Genomic DNA, 7,591 nt, shown 5'->3' on the forward strand with positions numbered 1-7,591 from the left:
CTAGTTAATTATGCTACTTTTCTAATTAGTATCTTGCATATTTTTCACTTTTATATCTATTTTTGGTGAAGCTAGTCTTCATAACCTATATGTAAAAAGCCTCATTTGTTTGTGAATATCCTCCATTTTTCCTGTTGCTGCTATCATGCAATTTTGATAATTGGTTTTACAGTATTGCTTTTCTTTGGTTTTAAAATATGAATTAATGTATCATTTGTCTTGATTATTAACATTTTGCCTCCCATATATTAGTTGAATCCACAGTATTTTTTTTTATGTTTGACTTAAATTGTCTGATCCATGTGGTGATCACAGAGCTTCCTCATGTTTAAGTACAAATAGTATTTCATCTTGTTGATCTACAACATATTGTCATTCATTCCATGTTCATGACTGGAGTTTATCTTGTAATGTGAATCTACAGCAAAAAAAAATGCTCATTTCACTATTTTAGATTAAATACCAAGAGATGAGATTGCTGGATCCTGTGGCAGTATGATTTGAATAGTTTTAGAATATTTCTGACTGTTTATATGATGGACACTTGGGTCTAGGGCTTCAGTGCTGTGGTGAAATCTTTCAGCGGTAGAGTCTTATGTTAGGAGACTGGGTTATTAGGAAGCATAGCTCTTGGAAATGCGTAACAGTCAATCCTCGAAACGTTTGTGCTCACAGGAGTATGCAATTATATGGCAAGGTTACTCCACATGCTTGGCTTTGTACGTAATTGGCCACTTCTCTTTCCATTTCTCTGCCAAATAGCAGCACAGTTAAGGAACATCTTATGGGGATGATACGATGATGCTCTGAAAACTTAAATACATACACATTCCTTAGGCAGGGACTAGTGTGCGTTACACGAGTAACTGTTCCTTAGGCAGGGACTAGTGTGCATTGCATGAGTAACTGTTGGCATTACTGTAAATACCTGCACATTCCTTAGGCAGGGACTAGTGTGAATTACAAGAGTAACTGTTGACATTACTGTAAATACCTGCACATTCCTTAGGCAAGGACTAGTGTGCATTACAAGAGTATCTGTTGGCATTACTGTAAATACCTGCACATTCCTTAGGCAGGGACTAGTGTGCATTACATGAACAACAGTTGACATTACTGATCACCACAGCGTTTTTTCCTAAATGATTTGGCACAAATCTGCCTTCCTAATAAGTACCAGATATAGGAACAGGGCATTGAAGAAACAGATGAAAATCAATGTTTTCCTTTGCTGACTGAGAAAACTCTTTCCTTAGTTATCATTCCATACTCCAGTCCATCCCAGTGTCACCCTGGAATTTTATATTAATATAAATATATATATATATATATATATATATATATATATATATATATATATATATATGTGTGTGTGTGTGTGTGTGCAGTCATGTTGCTTGAGGTGATTTAATTTCCAGCTGTGAACTTTGGCATTATATCATCTAAGAGGTAAGATCTATTTGGAGATCTAGGATTTGCTGCTATAAATTGCAATGATTCTGTGAAATGGCAAAGCTGTGAGGGTTCAGTCAGACAATATGGAAAAGGCATATTTTTTCCCTTTAGCATTGGAATAACAATGAAGGTTATAATGTTGATCATCAGAGGTTGTTAGGTTGCATAGGGTTGGGAGGTAGAACTGGAAAATGTTGATTGAAAGACACAACATTTCAGTAGGACTAAAAGCAAACATTTTTATGAATCATTGCATTTAACAGTAATCACTCCTAATAATGTATGTTGTATTTCCAAATTGCTGAAAGAATGCATTTTTTTTATTGCTGGAGGTAAGACTAGTGGTGAGATCTTTGTTAGAATAGATTATCGGCATCCCTTATTCAAAGTGCCTGTGTTACAGTCTTGTATATGATTCTGATTTCTACTTCTGGTCAATAAAATATGTGTAATGTAGCAATCAAAAGATCTAGCATTTGGTCATTTTCAAACCTGTAAAATATTGGGAGAAAATTCCTGTATCAAAGCCCATGTAGCCTCAGACCCACCCATGTAGACTTCTGCATACATTTAAAAATATCTATTTATTTTAATTGGAAAAGCAGTTTTACAGAGAGAAGGAGGGATAGAGATAAAGATGTTTCACCTACTGTTTCACTTTCCAAGGGGCTGCAATGGCTGGCGTTGAACTGAACCAAAGCCAGGAGCCAGAAACTGGCAGGGTCAGTGCAGGGTCACTGTGTTTGGACCCTACTGTACTGCTTTACCAGGCCACAAATGCAGAACTGGAAGGGAAGTGAGCAGCTGGGATATAAACCAGTGCCTATATGCAGTCCTGGTGCATGCAAGGCAGGACCTTAGTCACTTGGGTAAAATGATGGGCCCTCATGCATGAAGAAATGTATTTCAGTGAAAAAAAATTACAAATTGGCTAGTGATGGATATGGTAATTGTTTGAATAATTTTGTAATAAACATATAAATCAAAAAAATCAAATAATTTCCTATAAAACATGCAATTATGCATGTGAGTGTTTCCTTCTGGATTTTCTACTTGCTCCATTGATCTACCTCTCTGTTTCTGTACCAGTACCAGCATGTTTTGATCACCACTGTCCTATACAATGTTTGGAGGTCTGGGATTGTGATCCCTCCTGCTAGGCTTTTAGTTTTCAGGATACCTCTGGGTATTCATGTTTTTTTGTGTTTCCAGATGAACCTTTGCATCATTTTTTCCACCTCTGTGAAGCATGTTCTAGGCATTTTAATTGGAATCACACTGAATGCATATATTACTTTAGGTAATATGCCCATTTTGATGATGCTTACTCTGCCCATCCAGGAACAAGGTATTCTTTTCCATTTTTGAAGTCTTTTTTTCATTTCTTGTTTTAATGTTTTGTAGTTTTCCTCATATAGGTCTTCCACATCCTTTGCTAGGTTTTTTTCCCTAGGTATTTTATTTTCTGCTCTGTGATTTTGAAGGGCACCATGCTGGTTAGTTCTTCTTCAGCCTTGGAGTTGTTTGTGTACACTATGGCTGTTGACTTTTTTCATTTATCTTATACCCTGCCCCTTTGCTGAACTCTAGTATTAGTTGCAGCAGTCTCTATGGAGTCTCCTGGTTCTCTTATGTATAGGATCATGTCATCTGCAAACATAGATAATTTGATTTCCTCCTTTCCCATTTGAATTCCTTTGATTTGTTTTTCATTTGCAAATACTTCCAGTTCTGTATTAAATAGCAGTAGTGATAGTGGACAGCCTTGTCTGGTTCCAGATCTTCATGGAAAGACTTCCAGTCTTTCCCCCATTCAATATGATGTTGACCTTGGGTTTTTCATATATTGCTTTAATTATGTTACAGATTATTCCTTCGATGCTTGCTTTATTTAGTGTTTTTAATTCTAGTGTTCTTTAATTTTAGTGTATTTGGTGTTTTATTTTAGTGCTGGATTTTGTCAAAAGCTTTTTCTGTATCTATTGAGACTATCATATGATTCTTCTTGAATTTTTTGATATGATGTATCACGCTTATACCATTACATATGTTGAACCATCCTTGACAAGAAAACAGAAAAATAAGCCAGAAAAAAAGGAAGGTCTTTTCAATAGATGCTGTTGGGACAACTGGCTAATAGCATGTAGAAATAAGAAGCAGGACCCACACCTTTCACCATACACAAAGTTCAAATCTAAATGGATTAAAGGTCTAAACCTACACCCAGAGACCATCAAACTTTTGGAAGAAAAAGTTGGACATATTCTGCAAGACATCGGAGTAGGCAAAAACTTCCTAGAAAAAAACACCAAAAGCAAAAGAAGACCAAAATAAACAAATGGGACTACATTAAGTACAAGAAAGGAAACAACACAATAAATAAGAAAACAACAGAATGGGAGATCTTTGCATACTATATAGAAGAAAAAAGGACTAATTTCCAGAATATACAGAGAGCCCCAGAACAACAATAACATCAAAACAAACAAACCAATCAAGAAATGGGCAGACACTTCACAAAGGAGCCAATTCAAATCCTAAGAAACACATGAAAAAATGCTCAAGCTTTCTGGCCATCAGGGAAATTCAAGTGAAAACAACACTGAGGTTCCACCTAACGCCTAAAAGAATTGGCCATATACAGAAAAATACCAACAACACCTGCTACCAAAGTTGCAGAAGAAAGGGAACCCTACTCCACTGCTGGTGGGAATGCAGGCTAGTGCAGCCACTGTGGAAGTCAGCATGGAGAACACTTAGACAATTAAAAATTCACCTACCATATGACCCAGCAATACCACTCCTGGGAATATATCCGAAAGACGTGTTATATGACAAATCAACATGCACCCCAATGTTTATTGCAACACAATTGACAATCGTGAGAACTTGGAAGCAACCTAAATGCCCATCAACAGAGGATTGGATATAGAAACTGTGGTTCATCTACACTATGGAGTACTACTCGATGATTAAAAAAAAAAATATGAAATGCGTTACTTTGTGACCAGATGGTCCAAACTAGAGACCATAATGCTAAGGGAGATGAGCCAATCCTAAAAGGTCAGATATCATATGTTTGTTCTAATATGATATAATCTGATGTCAAATCTAGAGATATCATATGTGAATCTTACTCTGTTAATGTTAATTCATACTTGTACTTAATGTAATAAGAACTTGTGATGTAATTCATTAATTAACCATCCACAAGAGGTGGATTGTTTATAACCACCTGAGACAGTCAGTGTCCGCATATAGCTATTATTGGTATGACCCATAAATAATGAAGGCCTGATCCTCATGGTACCTACATTAGGGCCCCAGGATACAAGAATTAACCTACAACAAAAAGTCATTCTCCTACATGGCTTGGAGGCACTCTAGTGGAAGCATGATGGGCTTGAGAAAATTCACGATGGACACACATTATGAACACGGAGAGATCAGAGGGGGAGGGCAGGGGACATGGGGGAGGGAAGGGGAGAGCCCACCACCAACTAAATTGTATCAAAAAACAATCAAAAAGACACTATCATTATTTGTCAATAAAATGAATTTATAAAATGCAATATAGTAAATGTAAGTTCTTTATATTGCATTAAATATCAAGGGAAATCTTGAAACACATATCTTGTTTTTTTTTTTCACTGCTAAATTATACCAAATGGTTTTTTTAAATTTATTTTTAATTAATATTTAGCATTATGTCACAGTTTCATAGGCTTTGGGAATCCCCCCACCCCTACCCCTCCCCTCCCCTCTGGTGGATTCCTCCACCTTGATGCAGTATTACAGTTCAAATTCAATCAAGATTCTTTCCTTGCAAACATATATTAAGCATGGAGTCCAGCTACTTATTGTCCAGATGGGTTGAACAGTTTCTTGGGGAGACCATTTCTGGTCCGAAGTCAGAGCTGGTATAATATCATCACAGTCAATTAAGAGTCCCAATATAACATCAACAGCAATTTACAATATTATGGAATTGACATAGTTTTGAGTAACCAGTATGTTAAAAAAAAAAAAAAAAGAACAAAATAACAAAAAACAAGTCCTAACCACAACCTATGATTAGCTCATTGACATCTCAATTTTAGTTTATATACAGGACCGGACCGGCTGCTATATACCTTGAAAAGGCTATAGGGTACCATTCAGCTGTCTCATATCTATTTCATTTTAGTATTTAGCCATTTGTTGTGTTGAAGTATAATTTTGTTGATCTTGGCAGATTTTGGGATAATCTAGACTGGCTTGTAACTCTAACAAGATATTTGTCGACATTTAATGTGCAGAACATTTTTTTTTTGGGGGGGGTGTGTGCAGGAAAATCCTCAACACCATGGTGAGGAGTGACTAATCTTTGTGTCCCACCCAGCAAGGCATGAGCCAATCCATGCCAGCTCTTTCCTGTCAGATTTCAAGCTCTACTTTCTGTTGTTTGTCTATTTATTTTAGGGTTTTTTTTTTTTTTTTTTTTTTTAGTTTGTATGATTGTTTGCTGTGAGGGGTTTTCGAAGCGATCCCAATGGTCACTGCGAGGGAGGGCGGGGGTCCAGAGGTGGAGCCAGGCTCGGACCAGAGAAAGCTCTCCTCCCTGGTCCCGAAGGACATTAATTGTTCTTCTGTGTCTGTGGACCGCTCAGGGCTTCTGGTTGTCTTTCCGATGACGTTGGTTTCTGTGCGGTAGTGTTTGGACTTCTTCCATCCCCTGCGGAAGCTCCGGTTGGGGGTGGGTGACCTCAGAGTACTCAGCCTCCGAGGGCATCCAATTCCCTGTGGCCTCCTTGGCAGTTGGGGTATAGTCCTTGTTGCTCGTATTAGTAGTTTGTGTTGAAGATCTGGGAGTCTTCGTGGTTGGGATCCAAGCTTCCTCCTTACCACCTGCTCTACTCTGGAGTGCTCCCCCTGCTCCACGCACATGACCTCCTGTTAAGAGGTTGTCAGGATCGCACCCGATTCCCCCCTCATGTATTGGTATCGTAGTTTTATTGTTGTTTAGTTCCGCTTTGAGTCTGTTGTCTATGAATTACCAGATTTGACCTTGATAAGCTATATTGTACTTTTTTTTCTCTCACTCTTTTTATGGTCTTGAAAGATTTCCCTGCACTCCCTCCCCATTACCGGTTAACATAGCATATTGAGGGTATAGTAGGTTTTACAGTTTTTTGATGTAGATCTTAAATATTCTGACATTAATTGTTGGTTTATAGATTATATCGCATTATCTTATTGCATTGGATACAGGTTGTTAGAGATTGCACTAATATTACAATATACAGGTACTATCTTTCAAGTTGTCATCTTTTCATCTCAGATTAAGGCGAACATGGAAACACATATCTTGTTATCCTTAAATGTGCATCACGGAAAGATAAAATAGAAAAGGAAAATATAAATATAGTTTTTAAATTATGTACATTAGTTTCATTGTACCTGATAGTGAAAGTTTTACTTCATTCAAGTTTAGATTTTTCCTTGTTTTATATTATCTTATTCTGAAATTTCCTGTGCTCAGGGCCAACTAACTGTACCAGAACTAGTGCGAACAGGTGCAAATGAAAGCTAACAAGCACCTGTGCAATGTGAGTGTGGCAGGGCAGACCTAGCATGTCTGCTTCCATAGCATTCTCCATCTTGGACAAGCAACGTTTATATTTGACTGGAAAAAGTCGGCTTCACACAGGTCAGCTGCCTAATGGTTCCAGTGTGAATCAAAGAGGATGCTTGGAAGATCCACCAGAATGGATTAAGAATGTTACAGGTTGTGTGCAGGTGTGGATATGCTTGTGAAAAAGATAAATATGACTTTAAAATAAGGACGTATTGATGTAAAAAGAAGAGCAGATGTGGCTGTTCCAACCAGGTTAAAGATTCACCTTTAGGCAAATTGTAACAAAAAGGTGTCTTGCGGTTGTAGCTGGTAGAGTCCAGTTCCTGTACTTCTGAGTGTGTAGAATAAAATGGATTGAGTGAAACTGACCAAGGAGATTGAAGGAGAGGTGAAACAACACAGTAGGCAGGGTGTGACATCTCCAATAAGTTATCTTGACCTTGGCCCTCTCTGCTGCTGAAATGGAGGGTTCCCTTTCAGTCTCCCAGAAATGAATTTTCTCTGGAATATAATAAAGTG

The sequence above is a fragment of the Ochotona princeps genome, chromosome 11 (assembly GCF_030435755.1).
Source record: "Ochotona princeps isolate mOchPri1 chromosome 11, mOchPri1.hap1, whole genome shotgun sequence".
NCBI classification, from domain to species: Eukaryota; Metazoa; Chordata; class Mammalia; order Lagomorpha; family Ochotonidae; genus Ochotona; species Ochotona princeps.